The sequence below is a fragment of the Acomys russatus genome, chromosome 4 (genome assembly GCF_903995435.1).
Source record: "Acomys russatus chromosome 4, mAcoRus1.1, whole genome shotgun sequence".
NCBI lineage: Eukaryota > Metazoa > Chordata > Mammalia > Rodentia > Muridae > Acomys > Acomys russatus.
In genome coordinates, this window is record NC_067140.1 from 33851831 (window position 1) to 33869896 (window position 18066).

Consider the following 18066-nt stretch of genomic DNA (forward strand, 5'->3'; position numbering starts at 1 on the left):
CTCTCTTTCTTTCTTTCTTTCTTTCTTTCTTTCTTTCTTTCTTTCTTTCTCTTTCTTTTTTTTTATGTCCTGAAACAGAGTTTGAGATCATCCTTCATGGTATAGCTGATTTAAAAACAAATTAGAGGGATAGCCAGGCGCCATGGTGAACACCTGTAATCCCAGCACTTGGTTAGGCAGAGGTCGGCAGATCTCTGAGCTCAAGGCCCACCTGGTCTACAAAACTAGTGCAGTACAGCCAAGGCTACACAGAGAAACCTTATCTCAAACTCATGCCAGTCAACTCACAAATGCCTGTATCTGCAGCTCCAAGGGATGTGACATCTTCTGCTTGTCATCACAGCCATATGCACGTACATGCATAAACAAACATATGCCCCCACACAAAATGAAAAGAAATCTTAAAAAGCAATAAAAATAATACTTAGTATGCATTGCATAAAAGATAAGAATAGGAACTACGGCTCTATCATTCCTGGGCTTAAGTATAATAATACTTTACATACATATTTGTTCTTTTTTAATTTTTTTTTTTTTTTGGACATAGTCTTGCTTTATACCCTAATCTGGCCTGAAACAAGCTTTTTAGCTCAGGCTTGCCTCAAACGCATAGCAATTTTCTTACATCAGCCTCCAAAGGGTTGGTAAGCTCTTTTGAAATGGTAGATTAGTTATGTAACTTATTTTCTCTTCTAGCCATATCATGTATAGAATGAACATTAGATGACTTGACACTTCTAGATACACTACCATATGGCACACATTCTACACCCTATCATGTAGAAGCTCACTTATTCTCACAATAACTTTGGATAATGGTATTATGACATTCCTTATTTTGCATACCAAGTAGCTTACAGAAATGATAGCATTCTTTTTTTTTTTTTTTTTTCTATAAAAAGCATGGCTTTGAAGCCACTCTCTGATCTACTAACTCTGTCGCTATGTATTTCTACCTTTCAGCTCACTGGAATTTTCTCAATTTTTTCTTGAGACAGAGTTTCTCTGTGTGGCTTTACTGTCCTGGACTCACTTTAGACCAGGCTGGTCTCAAACACACAGAGATCTACCTGCCTCTGCCTCCTGAGCATGGGATTAAAGGAGTGCTCCAAAAAGCCCTTGTCATTTAATTTACTCAAAATTAAGACATTGTAAAAGCTTTGTTTCCATGGGACTTAGACGGTGAATAAAACCACTTGTTTAAAATAAACAGACCAAGGCCACATAGCTCATAGCTTTTGCTTTCTGCTTTTAAAATCCGTGATTTGTAAACCCAAAACACATAACATCCATGTCAACAAAACCTTGAATATAAGTTTTGTGAAAAGTATACATAGTCATTTTCTAGAAAAATTATGTGGAGTTCAACAGAAAATTGTGTTCATCCACTTGACTTCCACAAGAGTCCTGTTGTCTTACGTGCACTAGTGACTTGCGTGAGTTGGTTTCTCTTCCTCATCTCACATTGGTAGTATCACTACACTGTGGCTGTTGAAAGTTCATTTATGTTGGGTGATTGGCATGGTTGACAGGCTAGTTATAACTATATTAGTTATGACACATTAGTTACCCTTTAAAGTCTTTTTTATGCAAAGTCACACTTCTTAGTAATATATTTTAAGTGAATGTAATGAAGAGATACGTTGCGCATGTGTGTTTTTATTTTTATTAAATTTGTTTATTTATTCATTTTACATCCCAATTTCAGCCCCCTCCCTTCTCTGCATCCAGTCCCACCCTCCTACTCTATTTCTCTCCTTCCCTTCTCCTCAGAAAATGGGAGCCCTCTCACCCTGAATAAACACACCATTGCACATCAAGTTGCGTTATGACTAAGTGCATCCTATTTCACTGAGGCCAGACAATGCAGCTCAGCTAGAGGAAAATGATCTAAAAGCCGACACAGAGTCCATATCAGAGACAGACCTTGCTCCACTTCCTAGGTGATCCACATGACGATCAAGCCGCTCATCAAATGTGTGTGTGTGTGTGTGTGTGTGTGTGTGTGTGTGTGTGTCTGTTGGGCCTAGGTTAGTTGATTCTGTTAATCTTCTTCCTTCCAGGTCCTTCTACCCTTCCCATTACTCTTCTATAAGACCCTCTGGGCTCTGCCCAGTGGTCAGATGTGGACCTCAGCATCTGTTCTGGTCCACCGCTGGAGGATGCTCTCAGAGGACATTTAACTAGGCTCCTCTCTGCAAGCATAAGAGAGTATCATTAATAGTGTCAGGGATTGGCTCTTTCCTATCATTAATAGTGTCTCCTATCATTAATTGTGTCAATCATTGGTTGGCACATCTTGCAGGCAAGGTAAATTTTGGTTGAAGGCTTTGTGGGTGGGTCAGTTTCTCCCATCCTCCACTGAAAGTCCTGCCTAGCTAGGAAGTGGCCTCTTCAGTATTGATGTTTTCCAGAGCTAGGAGTCTCATCTAGATTTGCCTCTATATCCTCCTAGGAGACTACCCAGTTGCAAGTCTCCAGCTTGTCTCAGAGATGCTTTCCCCTGTCTCAGTTTACCTTCTTTCTCCTAGTCCTCTAGATTCCCACTGCTGCTCTACCCACATCTGATCCCCATCCTTGTTCTTCTGCCCATACCATCTTCTTATAGTTCCCTCTTTTCATCCACTTCCAGTTCCTATTCTATTTCTCCTTCTGAGTGAGATTAAAATATCCTCTTTTGGGCCTTCCTTGTTACTTGGTTTCTTTGAGTCTGTGGATTGTCACATTATTATTCTGTACTATATAGCTAATATCCACTTATGAGTGAAAACATACTATGTATGTCTTTCTGGATGTGGCTTACCTCAGGACGATAGTTTCTATTTCCTTCCATTTGCTTACAAGTTTCAAGATTTTCTTGTTTTTAATAGCTGAGCAATATTCCATTGTGTAAATGTAACACAGCTTCTTTACCCATTGTTTGGTTGAGAACCATCTAGGTTGCTTCCAATTTCTGGCCAGTATGAATGATTCTGCTATGAACATGATTGAACAAGTATCCTTTTGGTGTGGTGGACCATATTTTGGGTATATGCTCAGGAGTGATGCAGCTAGGTCCTGAGGTAGATCTATTGCCAATTTTCCAAGCAAGCACCAGATGATTTCTAAAGTGGTTGTGAAAGCTTTCACTCCCACCAGCAATGGGAGAGTGTTCTCCTGGCTCTCAACCCTTGCCAGCATATACTGTCATTTGAGATTTTTTTTTTCTTAGTCATTCTGATGTTTGTAATATGGAATCTCATAATCTTATCTAAGAATTTTATATATTCTCATTACTGTTTATCATTTTACGGCACTTTATCCTGTTTTTAAAATGTATATGGAGATATTTGTAATACAAGGGAGATACATAGAAGATACCAAATATTAATGGACTTTGACAAAGACAGCAATCCTTGGTATTTAATACTAGTCACTTTTTCTAGTCACCTTATTACATATGAGCATGTGTAATATAGATAAAGCGTCTGCTCAGTGGTGTCAAACAAGTTTTTGTAACCTTTCTGTAACCTGTGTCAGGTGGTTATACATATGGTGATCAGAGAACAAATTCCTGAGTTGGTTTTCAGCTCCACTAGAGACAAGGTCTTTTGTTCTTTGACCCTATATGTAGCAGGCAAATGGGCCTTTGAGAATCTCCAGCTTCTGTCTTCCATCTCCCAATAGGACTCCTGGGATTGCAGATGAGTTTTATCATGTGTAGCCTCAGATAGGTCTTGCATATCTAAATGAGGTACTAATGCTTGCATGGCCAGTGTCTCACCTACGGGTCCATTTTCCTCATGGAGTTAAGTTAGCTGACTCTATGGTAAACCATTACACATCCCCCAGCACTTTCTATATTTGATATTTAGCATAATTTTATTTGATTTAAAATGCCAAATTCATATCTGATTCAAGAGCTTTCCTCTTTCGTATAAAGGCCAGGAGATACAATACTGGTCTGCATCCTCTACACTGTTACCCTCCCAACAGCAGATACTGTCAGTGTTTTCTCTTAAGGAAAACCAGAATATTAATTTTGGCTTCACATTTTTCTTCCGATGTTTATAATTCTAATATTTGAAATGACTGCAAGATGTTTTATGAGCATATATATAAAAACTTTCCCCACAAACTTTTCTTTCTCCATGCTATACAGAGAATGTGTGGTTCTCAATGTGTACAGGTAGTCTCAATAGCCATTCTTTTTTTTTTTTTTGTCTGTTTCATATTACTAATTTTTCCTATTTACTATATTGTTTAATTCACTAAGAGTGGAAATTTTCTGACTCATTTTTTTCCTGCCATATATAAGATTTGTCTAGTTTATATATTATTAATTTAAAAAGAAATGTTTGTATTTAAAGCAATTCATTACATCGTATTTGTACAGAAAATTATTTAATTCAACTATAACACTATTATAGCTGGTACAATTACTATGTATTTTATCAATTAATATGTACTTTATATTTATATCTCTTTTTCTTGAGTTTGACTTCATTGTTTGATTATCATTTAATTTTATCCCTTTTAGTATATTTGCTGGCAGTCATATTTACTTAAAAATCAAACATAATCACATATTATTCCTTTTTTACATTAGGGAGAATATAATAATTTTGGGATAATGTTTATATATATTAACATTTTAATTTTTAATATTCTATTATTTCTTTTTCATTATGTGAAGAAATTTAATTGTATATCTTGGAATTAAAGTCTCTGATGATGGTGAATTTTGTTTGATTTTCATTTGCAATGTATTACTGCATAATATTATGTAGTTCATGCATCTCTCAATTTTGTTCCTGTTATGGTGATGACACAGTATTGTGGTGCCTCACTAGGCAATTGATAGTGTCTCCCACTTCTCTGCAATGACTCACACATCTTTATGAGACAGTATTTCCTATGGCACATTTAGAGTGAACAGTTTATAACAATTTGTTTTTTATCATCTTCAGACCTGTGCTTCCACCTAAAATCTGTCCATTAAAATATGGTATTTATTAGTTTTTAAATTTTTTTCATATGTGAGTATTTTGCCTGTTTGCATGTATCAGACCACTTGCATGTCAATGGAGGACCAGCAGATGGCATCAGGTTCTCTGGAACTGGAGTTTCAGATAGTTGTAAATCACTATGTGGGTAGTGTGAACCAAGCCCAGGCTTTAGGAAAAGCAACAAGTGCCCTGAAATGCTAAACAAACTCTCTAGTCCCGCTCTGCATAGATTGATGTAGATAGAATCGTGATAATGTTTTAAGAAAGAAAAATTAAAGTGGAAATGTACTCAAAGTCTCTATTACACTAGGATATGAGTGTAGTCTCATTTTTCTTTTGGAGAAATGTTGCATTATTGATGATTTGTCTGGAAAAAGTATTACTCAGTTGAATTCAGTGGCATCCTCTTATTTTGTTCACTATAGTGGGATATATTTAGCATATCTATTGGGTTCCTCTTTGGAATTTTTTTGAAATAAGAAGCTCAAAGTGAAGTTAAAAGGTACTCTTCATTTTTCTTAAAGAAAAGTATGCTTCCAACATTATAAGAAAAGAAAGGTGAGGAGCATAGGACACAAAGAATATAAAACTGTCAAGAAGAACAAGATGAAGTGATTTTGATTGAGACAATCAATTCTAGTTAGATTATGCATTGTCCAATTTATCTGTTTTACATACATTCTGGGCTAGTTGCCATACATCTGTGGTGAGTTTAACCTCATCATATTCTGCTCCTATGCTATAATCTCAAATATTCTTTATATTTTCTCTCTCTCTTTATTCCTCTCTGTTTCTCACCTCTCTCTCCAAGGTCAAGAAGTATGAAATTACCTTCATGGTGTAGTTGATTTAATAACTCCAGGATAACCTTTTCACATTATGTCTGGCCCTCAGGATTAGGAGTTGGTACTTTAACGTTCCTTCCTCTTTTGTTTAGACACAAAAGACTACTTAATTATTTATAACAGTATGAATGAACCTCAACCTAATGTCTTAGAGGAAAGATTTGGCAGAGAAAAACTAGTCAGATGTTATGCAAAGTCTCTAATTCTTGCACTAGGTCACCTGTCCTTCCACAGGAGCAGCTCATTATAACTTGCTGAGCTGCTTATGGCTGGAGTTAAGGCTCAGGTCTTTTCCTAAGATATAGGTTTTCAGCATTCCAGAATGGAGACTGCATATTTAAATCTCTGACATAAAGTCCAGAATGTCACCTTTAAAACTTAAAATATCCCAGTTTTGAACAAGGACAATGAGTATAAGAGACAGAGAGTGGAAACAGATCTGAGTTGGGCTCTGGCCACAATCCATATTAGCTGCCATCCTGAGAAAGACTGTGGTACACCTGAGCAGTTTTGGCCTTGGATCTTGCTCTCTTTGCTCACTGGTTACAGCTTGGCCCATCTGGGTCACAGATAGCAAACCAAAAGAGGTGAGTCCAGAGCCACATTATCCACCATACCAAGGAGGCCTGAAGAGCACAAGAGCAGCTCTTGGCTTGGAGCTTTCTCAGCCTGCTCCTCACCTGCTTGGCAAAACTGAGATACAGACAGTGAATCCAGAAGACCTGAGATGAGTGGAGGCTCTAACAACCATTCTCTACCATCTTGAGGAAGCCTTTGGGGAGCCCAAGCAAATAGCCTTCAGGTTGGAGCTCTCCTCATCTCCCTCTTGGCTTTCCTGGCCCACATGGAACACAAATAGTGACAGCATTGGAGGAATCCCAAGGCTTGCCAACACCAGATACAACTAGATGGCTAGAAGCCAGCGCAAGAACACAAGCAACAAAACTCAGAGCCATGTGACACCACAGCAAGCCCTGGAGATACTTTCAACTATGACACTTAGGAAGAAGATTTTAAATCTGAGGTGATGAAAATGGTAGAAGACTTGAAGGAAGAAAATAATTCTCTCAAAAATACAAGAAAAAAACATTTAAACCAATGAAATAATTGAATAAATCCTATAAAGAATTAATGGAAACAGCAATCAAATGGAAGAAAGAAATGAAAGAAATAAATAGCACTATTTAAGACATAAAAAGTGTGTTAGAAGCAACAAAGAAAACACAATCTGAAGCAATCCTAGTGATGGAAACCCTAGGGAAGAAAACAGAAATTACAGATACAAACAACACCAACATAATTCAAGAAATGGAAGAGAGAATCTCAAATGCAGATGATATGGTTGAAGTTATTGATACATCAGTTGAAAAATGTGTTAAACACCAAAATGTTCCTGAAACAAGACTCACAAGAAATCTGGGACACTATAAAAAGACCAAATCTAAGAATAATAGGAGTAGAAGAAGAAAAAGACTCCAAGCTCCACATCCCAGAAAATATTTTCAACAAAATCATAGAAGAAAACTTCCCCAAACTAAAGAAAGAACTGTTCATAAACATACAAGAAGCATATAGAACTCCAAATCAATTGAACCTGAAAAGTAAATCCTCCCACCACATAATAATCAAAACACTAAATGTACAGAACAAAAAAAGAATACTAAAAGCTGCAAGCGGAAAAGGCCAAGTCACATATAAAGGCAAACCTATCAGAATTACGTCTGACTTCTCAACAGAGACTATGAAAGCCAGAAAGGCCTGGACGGATGCCATGCAGACACTAAGAGACCACATATGCCAACCCAGATTACTATATCCAGCAAAACTTTCAATCAACATAGATGGAAAAAACAAGATAGTCCAGTACAAAGCCAAATTTAAACAGCACTTATCCACAAATACAGCCCTACTTAAGATACTAAAAGGAAAACCCCAATAGAAGGAGGGTAACTACATCCATGTATACATAGGAAATAAATAACCCTATATCCACAAAACCAAAAGAAAGAAAACTTCCCCCACCCCCACCTCCATCCCAGTCTCTCTCCATCTTCCACCAACTACACTAAAAAAGCACAGGAAGAAACAACCACATTTATTAGTATCTCTCAATGTCAATGGCCTCAATCACAATATAAAGACACAGGTAAATAGAATGAATGCAAAAACAGGACTCATCATTATGCTGCATACAAGAAACACACCTCAGCAATAAAGGTAGACATTACCTTAGAGTAAAGGGATGGGAAACTGTATCCCAAACAGATCCAAGAAGCAAGCTGGAATAGCCAATCTATTATCTAATAAAATAGACTTTCAACCAAAACTAAGCAAAAAAGATGGGGAAGTATACTTCATACTAATCAAAGGAAAAATATACCAAGATGACATCTCAATCCTGAACATCTATGCTCCAAATGCAGGAACACCCACATTCAAAAAAGAAATATTATTAAATGTTAAGTCACACATTGAACCCCACAGGAAAGGTGTCAAAAGCCCGCTTTTTGAAGAAAAACATATCAAAGATAACCTGGAGACAAGCCACAAGAAGTGTCCTGGGAGTGTCTCCTACTATTCAAGTAAGCTTAGTTTAAAAACCCAGTAGCTGGAAGGTTGAACAGTGCATCCTCCATCTTTTCTCCATAGCCTTCTGCCTTTTTTCCTTTTTAAGCTTAGTGAATTAAAATCTAGTTGTGTGACTCTTTTGTCTTTATTTTAATAAAGTGTAGCCTGGCCTTTTGCAAGCCAGAGGCTCCCTTCCCCTCTAGAATGGACCCAGATTTCTCTTGTCTCAACCAGGCTGAGCTCAGCTTCGAGGTGCTTCCCCCCTTCCCAGAAGGCCTCCTTCATGCTGGTTCTCAGTATGGCGCATTCTTTAGCTAGCCTCCAGAAGGCTGAAGAAAACTCTGTAGCCAGATTCTCAGCCTAGCCTCCCGGAGAAAGGAGCACACAATGGAATAATACTCAGCTATTAAAAACAAGGAGATCTTGAAATTTTCTAACAAATGCATGGAACTAGAAAAAAATAATCCTGAGTTAGGTAATGCATTCTCAGAAAGGCACACATGGTATATTCTTTCTTTTAAGCAGATAATAGCTATATAATAGAAGATAACCACACTACAATGCATAGGCCTAAAGTAGCTAAATAACAACGATGGTCCTAGGGAGAATGTTTAATTCTCATTCAGAAAAGCAAATACATAGACACACCAGAAGTAGTTGAAGAGGAGTAACAGAATGGGAGCCTACTCCAGAGTCCCTCTGAAAGATTCCACCCAGGAGGGGATTGAAACAGATGCAGAGACTAATAGCCAAACATTGGGGTGGAGTGCATGGAGTCTTATTGGAGGAGTCGAGGGATTGAAGGACCTGGAGGGGACAGGAGCTGTGTAAGGAGACCATTGGCGCCAACAAATCTCGGTGGAGGAGGGGTGTGTTGCAGAGAACTGATACAATAAGCAAGGACCATACATGTTGAGGACCTAGACACTGCTCAGATGTGGTAAATAGGCAGAAGTCTCCTTGTGGATCCCATAATATGGGGAGTAGTGACTCCTTCTGACATGAACTCTGGCCCCCATGCTTTGATCACCACCCCCTGGCAGGACAGCCTTGGCAGGCTACAGAGGAAGAGGATGCAGGTAGTCCAGATGAGATTTAATAGGTTGGTGTCAGATGATAGAGGAGGAGGTGTCTCCCTTTTTGAAGACTAGGGGAGAGACAATGGGGTGGAGGGAAGAAAGGTTGAACTCGGAGGCCACAAGGGGGCTAAATTTGGGCTGTAAATTGAACAAACTAAACACAAACAAACAAACAAAAAGAGACAGAGTGACTAGGAAACACAAATGTATTGAAGGAAGGGAGGAATAGAGAGAGGGAATGAGAGATAGAGAGAGAGAGAGAGAAAAGAAGAAGAAGAAGAAGAAGAAGAAGAAGAAGAAGAAGAAGAAGAAGAAGGGATGATAATGAGGAGGAGGACAAGGAGGAGGAGGAAAGAAAGAAGAGAAGTAGGGAGTTGTATGATGGAATATCTTTCAAGAGTAATGGATGAGTGAAGCCAATATGATATTATTTTCTTTTATCAAAACATTTTAAAATTCACATCTACATTTTTCTGTCCTTCACTTGCTAAAATTTTTGAATTATCCATTCTGTTTACATATCATTAATTCATGGAGAAAACAAGCAGTTCAATTCCAAATGCAATAGAGCCTTACAAAGTTTTTATTTTTATGTTTCTTGACACCTTTAGTGTTAAATGGTGAATGCAAAGAAAATGTATGTCTCCTTTCTTTTCTTTATTGTAACATTCTTCCTCTTTTCTCCTCTTCTGTATCGTTCCGTTCATGCAAAATTCTTGACTCAATAATGGGTTGCAAGCTGAAGTTTAAAAAAAACATCACATTTCAAGTTTAACTAATAACATAAGTGATAGAAAATCTCTTGCTTTAACATTTGTTGTGGAGCTAAGTGACACAACTTTGTGTAATTTTAATTTATATATTTTGTTTTCAGGCACAGTTTTCATACAAGGCTCTTCTTAAACATCCATCAATATGTCAGTTTGGGGCAAAGATATACAGTAGAAAAGGGGGGGTGCCTTAAGGAGAGATAGAGCTAAGAGAAGATATGACAATAGGAAGGGACAATAAAAATCAAAAACTCAAGCTGTAGCTATTGTCAGTGATGCCAGATACTAATCTATGGTTTTTACTATTACCACCATTTGAGAAGAAATGCATCTGTTTTCTCAAAGGCTGGATCCTACAACCATTTCCTCAAAATTTCAAACATCTCACTAAAAACAACTTGAAGGAAACTATTGGTCAGGCTACAGCATCTCTAGCTAAAAGCTCTTATTTAATGAGCAAAGTGTTGCTTCTAGTTAGATTTCTGTCATAACAAATTCTAATAGATAATTGTTAATATATTTTTAAAAAGAGGAGAACTTAGGTATCTGCTTACAGTTGTTATGTTATTGTATGCTAGAGATACTAAAAGTCTCTAATGAGACCAATTTAAACAAATTGTTGCTGAGTACCAACTGCTAAAAACGCATAGTACTGTGTTTATTCTTCTGATTTAACTGTTCTGTTTCTGCACAAATTTGATTTCAAACAATAAATGCAACACTTTACATCATATTTCAGTACACATTACTATACATTCCTAAACGATAACAATACCTAACAGCCAGCAGGTATCAGCAGATATTATGTCATGAAGCATCATATATGCCATTCTCCTGCACAGCCACCTTGCATAGGTTTCACTAGTTTTAGCAAAAGAGTTTACCGATACCTAAATATTTGGCATTTTTTCTCTTGAAAAATAGATCTTAATGGAAATTTTTGTTACAATTTAGAGAGGTGTACGGGGTTTAGTTACAATACTCACAGACCCTCCAGTAAATAAATAAGATGGAAAATAATTATTTTCTCAGTACAAAGTAGATGGTGAATTACTATTTACAATATTTACAAGCAAATGGATACTATTTCCCTGTCCTTATGAACATAAACTGAGTATGAATGGATTTTTTCTTTGCATACAGTTTTTGACATAATGTCAGTGTTTAAATTAAAGGTCTACAAGATTAATACAATTGAAATCAGGACTTACTTCCATTGGACTCACTGTGGAATTTATCTCAGGTCTGACTTAATATCATAATTACTTCTGTAAAAGCCACTGCTGTAGGAAACCAATGTTTCTTGCTTTATCATATGATAAAATTTCACACCCTGGGAAGAAACTGCAGATTCAAGAGAAAAGCCAAGCACTTCTGTTGGATTTTCTCAGCTAATGCTACATCTGTCCTTGTGTTTATAGAGGCCTCTGCCTCGCTGCAGAATACCATTAGCATTAGCAAAGCTCCCTGTATGTTTCATTCCCGCAGTGACCATCTATTGTTCCCACCTGGCACTAGAAAGGTAACTCAGGAAAAAAGCAACAGAAGAAACTCAAACAAGAACAAGGAGCCGGATTTCAGCCAGATGAGGTGGGATGAGAAAAAGGGCTGGCAGGGAAGTATCCGTTTTAATTCACAATCTCAGAGTGGGGCCACCATCTTCATCTTTTTCTTGCCTCTAACATGGTTTCTAGAACACAGGATGGGAATGAAAAACCATAGCTAGAGTCTCATAATTCCAAATTTAGTTTCTCAACATCTGTTAAGATTCCTGTGATATTTTGAGACAGGAATCTTTCTTAAAAGTAGAGGCTCCAGTGATAGCTCTTATCACTACACCACTTTAACAAGAAAATGACATTTGGGAAGGTAAAGGTAGAAGCTAAGCAACCATTTAGAATGAATCAGTTACAAGACTACCATGCTGAAGTTGAAATAATCAACATTTAGACTTGTAGAAACAGTTTTGCAGATGAGTAAATGTATGTACTGCAATGTTCTCATATTATCAGAGGGTACTATGAAAACGTGCAAAAGGAAAACAAGTAATCAAGAGTGCTACCAAATTATAAAACCATAATGATGACTGGCATGACATAATGTCCCCAGCAACACTGCCATGCTACTTTGGGGTAAACAAAAGCTATTTAATTTAAATTAGGTACTGTTCAATGGGAAGGAATTCATGCTTGATACTATTAAACCCAGGCAACTTCTCAAGGTTGGAGAGGACACAGACCCTACAGACTGTGGTTCTCAACCTGGGGGGTCATAAACACCCCAAATCACCTATATCCAATGGTGTTAGGAACCACCAACTGCAAAGTATTTTTTCATTTTTTATTAATTAAGCATTTTTTATTTTTTACATATACATTTATATTATTACACATAAATACAATAAGCTAACTATAACAAGAGTAACCATGGCACAATCAGGAATTATATAAATGTTACATTCTTAATGTTTTGGCTATTTGTATTTGTCAGTGTTGAAGAAAACATCTTTCCCATCTTGTTGCATCTAAAATGCTGAATATAGATCAATCTCCATCACATCTTGTCATTATCAACTTAAAACATCTATCTAGACCTAAAAGCATCTTAACCCCTAAACAACTAAGCTTCATTGTAAAACTAAGGTACCTGGTCTTCAACTCCATCAGAGACTTGAGAAGGAATAAACTTGATTACCTGAGAATGCGGGAGTGCAGGTTAGTAGCTTTCTAAATGAGAAGATGACAGAGACAGTTTTCTACCTGAGTAGTCACCCAAAACTCTCTATAGTGTTGGAACATCTTCTTCAGCCTTCTGACTCAATATATCTGACATAATTATTTGTGAGGCAGGAAGTATTGAGGACATGGTTGCCCTGTCTTGGCAGAATTTGGCAGACAAGTCTGCCTGTATCTAAGCTTGCCCATTTATAGGCAGAATTCTGTCTGTGGTAGAAATGAGGACATTTTTCCCAATGACTTGTATTTACATCTTAGGTGCAGAAAACAGATATGATTCTATAGAAAGATACGGTATTTAAAAACCTCAGGAACATGCAGAATATGGTATTTTAAAATGTTTTTGTTATTTTAAAGATTCCCTGACAATGAGATAGGTTAACTCCTGGCAACACCCAGCCTAACTTAAAGAGGATGATGAGCGTCAGAGAACCTCCTTATGGAGATGGCTTCTAATGTGCCTAGCAAATTTATTTTTGTTGCTATCACATAACTGTAATTTTGCTACTGAGCATGGCCTCAGTTCTTAAGACCACTGGAAATATGTGTTTTCTGATGGTACTGACCCCCCAGGTTGAGAACTGGTGCATAGAAGAACTTACAACTGCCATTTTCCTGAACTAATTCAATACATACATATATATACGTATACATATGTATACATGTACATAACAATACTTTAGAAAAAGTCTTGAATTTAGTTTGTGGGTAGGCAGGGAAGGCATGGGAGGAGGAGAGGGAGGAACAGGGAAAAGTGGAAAGCATGTAAATTCAGTATTCGTATATAATTTTTCAGAGAGTGTTTTTAATGAAATTTCCTTCTATCCTGTTAAGCATAATTACAAAAACTGTTTATTGATTTAAACTTATGTCAGTTACCATTTCTAGATTACCTTGCAGTTAGCATTCTTTAATTAGCCCCAGACAGCCAATTCTTGCGTCTTTGCCCGATGAGTATATTTGACTGTATCCTGCGCATTGTGGTGTGGGTCCTTCTTGCTATTACAATCCTGTGTAGAAGGCATGCATATTGTTTTTCGGTTTTTGTTTTTTATTAATATTTGAAGATAAAATATGTTCTTTATTCTGGATGGTAGTTCCAATGCCAGTTCAGTTGTGTAAGCCTATGCCATGCTAAATCTGCATCTGTCAAATAGCCATATAGCTGAGAGGATGCACTGTCTGCTCATTTACACAGGTTGTGTTCCCTATTTCTTCAAGTTATATGCTTGTGTTTATGCATATATGTGATTATATATAATATATATAAAATCATATTTATATGATTACATATAACATATATATATATATATGAATACAATGAATTGCCTTTATTTAGGTATGCATCCGCATTTCAACATTTAGTGGTCCTGAACAGATGGGGATTGTGGCAATGAGGCAGGAGGTCAAGCCCTCCGGTCTGCAAACACAGTGACATGACACAGAGCTCCTACAGATTCCTGGCAAAGGTCTGAGGAGCAACACTGAAACCTGTGTCTGCAGGGTCATCACCTTGAGCTCCAGTTGTCAGCCTGCACATCAGACCCAATGGGTGGCCAGGCTAGGGTGATATGACAACCCTGTTCATACCTCCTCCATATGCAAAAGCAAAGTGATTATGGGGAAACTATGTGCACTCAGAATTCTCCCCATGGCCTTTCTCTAGGCAGAACCACCAAGGACCCTGAGGGTTGGCCTGTCTGAGTCTCTTGTGATTTTCTGTTCAACTTGAGACCTGAGCTCACAGCTCATGGGCTGATGATGGTGGCAGGGCCAAGGACACGACCCTCCCTTCCCAGGCTAGTGGCAAGTGAACAAGGGTGATCCAGAGCTAAATGAGGGAGGCCAGGTTCTTCCAATCTCATCTGCTGGCTTTTGGCCACAGCAAGTGTTGGGTTGTAATGGGGAATAAGGGAGTTGAGGAGGGGGCAAGCAGCACCTCTTGATAAAGGTGAGGAGACAGAAAGCACTGAATTCCTCACCCACAGCCAATTTCAGAGTGAGGGGAGGATTATAATCTAACTTTGGCCAAGAGTGGGAGTAGAGGAGTGGGGACAATGGCTTGGATGGGGCATCACTTAAGAGCTAAGAAAACAGGGGTGCAGCCAAAATGCCCCAAGCTCAGCAGTAATCCCACACCGGCCACCTGCAGCCTTCCTATCTATTCTAAGGGCCACCACACAGCTGTGGTGGAAGATGGGGTAGGCAAAGGCCGACCCAGGCCATGTGCCAGCAGCAGGTGACTGTGTGATGGATCTGTTCACAGTTGTGTTAGCTGTACCCACCGATCCAAGAGGAAACTGATTTCAACACACGTTCTTAATCCCAGAAGTTCAAACAGACAGCAGTTACACTCAACAGAAGATGTTACGCAGCACAACTTAGGTATTTCAGACAGATAAGAAATTAGTATCAGAACATGTCTCAGGATAACGTCTGAGTAGAGCTTCCTCTCCAGTACTTTGAGGTCTACAGATGTATCTAGAAAATTCACTACTGTGGAAAATACTTAGATGGATGGAGAAGGGCCCTGGTGAATAGTTGCTCTAACACTGTCTTTCTGGTGGATGTGGTGGCTTCATGTTCTCTTGACATCACCAAGTGTTGAAGTTCCTGCAGGATGACTTTGGTGCTGTGGGGATTCTGCCACTTCGACAGCACTGCTGTGGCTCTTGAGTCCACCACTCTATTTGAAATACACACTCTGCTCATATTGACTTTTGTCACAAGTCTAACAGATGGGGCTGCTTCTGGATATATAGGTCCACATTCTATTTTAAGGCTGTATGTACGGTCTTCAAAAATTTGTTCTTGGAGCCCAGTTATCATCTTTGTCCATCTTGTAAGCGTCATGTCTTCATTGTCCTCTAGACTCCAGCTAACTGTTGTGTGGCCTACTTCTTTCTGGCCTTCTTCCAGCTCTTTCAACAGTTGGAAATTTCAAGGGACTTTTAATCCCGAGCCTGTGGTGGCTGTCATTTTACGTTGCTGTAACTCAAAGGCTGGCCCCTTCTTCACGTTCAAAATCATATATTTTTATTTCAGCTCTCCTAGCAATTATAATCTAGTACAGGTTTGAAAATTAATTTTTCAGAATATAATTTCTTTATATATATATATATATACACACACACACATTTAGTGGTGTCGTTATTATGTGCCTAGGGAAAAATGTTTTTCCTGGCCCCATCTATTTGATGTTCTGTATGCTTCTTGTACATTGATAGGTACTGCTTTCTTTAGGTTATGAAATTTTCTTCTATGATTTTGTTGAAAACATTTTCTGTGACTCTGATCTGTCTTTATTTCCTTTTTCTATTACAATTAGTCATAGATATCTGATTTCCTGGATGCTTTGTGCCTGGGTTTTTTGTCTTGAGATTTAATATTTTCTTTGACTGAGGTATCTTTTGCTTCTTTCTTGTCTTCAATGTCTGACGTTGTCTCTACCATTTCTTGAATTCTGTTGGTGAGGCTTTCCTCTAAAGTTCCTTTTCAATTTATTTAAATATACATTTATAGTTTTATCTCAGTTTGGGTTTGTTTTGGTTATTCTATTTTTACTTTCATGTCTTGAAGAGTGTTCATTATTTAATTCCACTATGTGTTTGTATATTCATGAATTTCATTAATGAATTTATTCAAATCTTTTAAAGTTTTTGTACACATCATTATAGCTATTTTGTAGTCTTTATCTTCTGCTCTAGCTATATTGCATTTCTCAGACCTAATGTAGTAGGGTTCTCAGCTCTAATGGATACTTATTGTTCTTACTGTTACTGACTGTTTTTATGCTGGTTTTCTAGGCATTTCAGTTTGAGTTGATTATAATGCAACATGTTTGTATCTGGCCTTGTCTTTTTTGTGTGGGCCTTCCATTTATTGGTTTCTGTTATCCTTTTTGTATATTTGGAGAATGTTGTGCCTTGAGTTACTTGTAGGGAGTGTTTCTAAGACTCTTCCAGGTATAGCCATTCTGGTTCCCATATAGATCATGTTTCTGGATATTGGGAGATAACACAATGGAATGATGATAGGATAGAAGAGGGATGCTGAGACATTCCACATTAAGGACTGTCTCAGCCCTAATGCCATGATGATATGCATAGTCTCTGGGAATGGGAAAGTGCTGGGGGAAGGCAGAATCTGGCAGTCTGCTACAAAGCAAGAGATAAAACATGGAAATTGGAGTTGGAGGACAGAAGGGAACATAAAAATTAATTGCCTGTGTTTCTAGCCTGAATGTATAATATATATATTTTAAATATGACCCAAGTGTCTATGATGCTATGGCATTCAGTACTGCAATCCACTTTCAGAAATAAGCTAGGAGAAAAATAATTAAATAGAAAATTTAAAGCCTTGTCAGCTTTCAGTTTAAATTATAATTCTATAGTTCATTTCCTTGTGCTTATTTATTTCATGGGTCTACAGAGTTACCACTTCTTAGTTTTAATTCTGTAGCAGACATTTAGTTGTAGCAAATGGAAGGCTGAGATTTGGTTATTCTTTTTTTCACACTATAACAAACCTAAAATGCCTGTGTGAGCCACCATTGTACTTTGTATATCAAGTAATTTGAGGAGAAAGTCTAATTACATCCATCTTCATGTTTTTTAATCTTCTTTTAGTGTGAGTAGATTATTATAAAATCTGAATTGAAGGACAGGTTCATTTCTTCAATGTTTTTTTATTCTTATAGCTTTTATGTTTACAACCCTCCATAGAACCCTCCCTGTTCAATGTTGACTAGGGTGATACTAATAGTGCCATTGATCACCTCTATTTAGATACAATGGCTTAAAGTTACACACAAACATAAAGCTCTTTGAATGTTTAGTTTGGATACCAAATGTCCTCCATAGTGTCCACGGTTTGGACATTTGGTCCTCCACTGGTGAACTATTTGGGGAACTTGTAGAATTTTTGGGAGCCTGGCTGGAGGAGAGTGGCCGACTAGACATTGGGCCTTGAGGTTCATAGCAACTCTCAGCTACTGTAGTTGCCTAGATCCTGATGGAGAGACAAAATATCTTACATCCAGCATGGCTTCTCTGGTTTTCCAGTGTGTACCATTTTAA

General features: G+C 37.8%; 1 pseudogene; it reads right to left on the reverse strand.

Annotated features, from left to right (window-relative positions):
* Positions 1-15375: 15375 nt before the first annotated feature.
* Positions 15376-15964, reverse strand: LOC127188398 (ubiquitin-conjugating enzyme E2 variant 1-like; annotated as a pseudogene).
* Positions 15965-18066: the final 2102 nt, after the last annotated feature.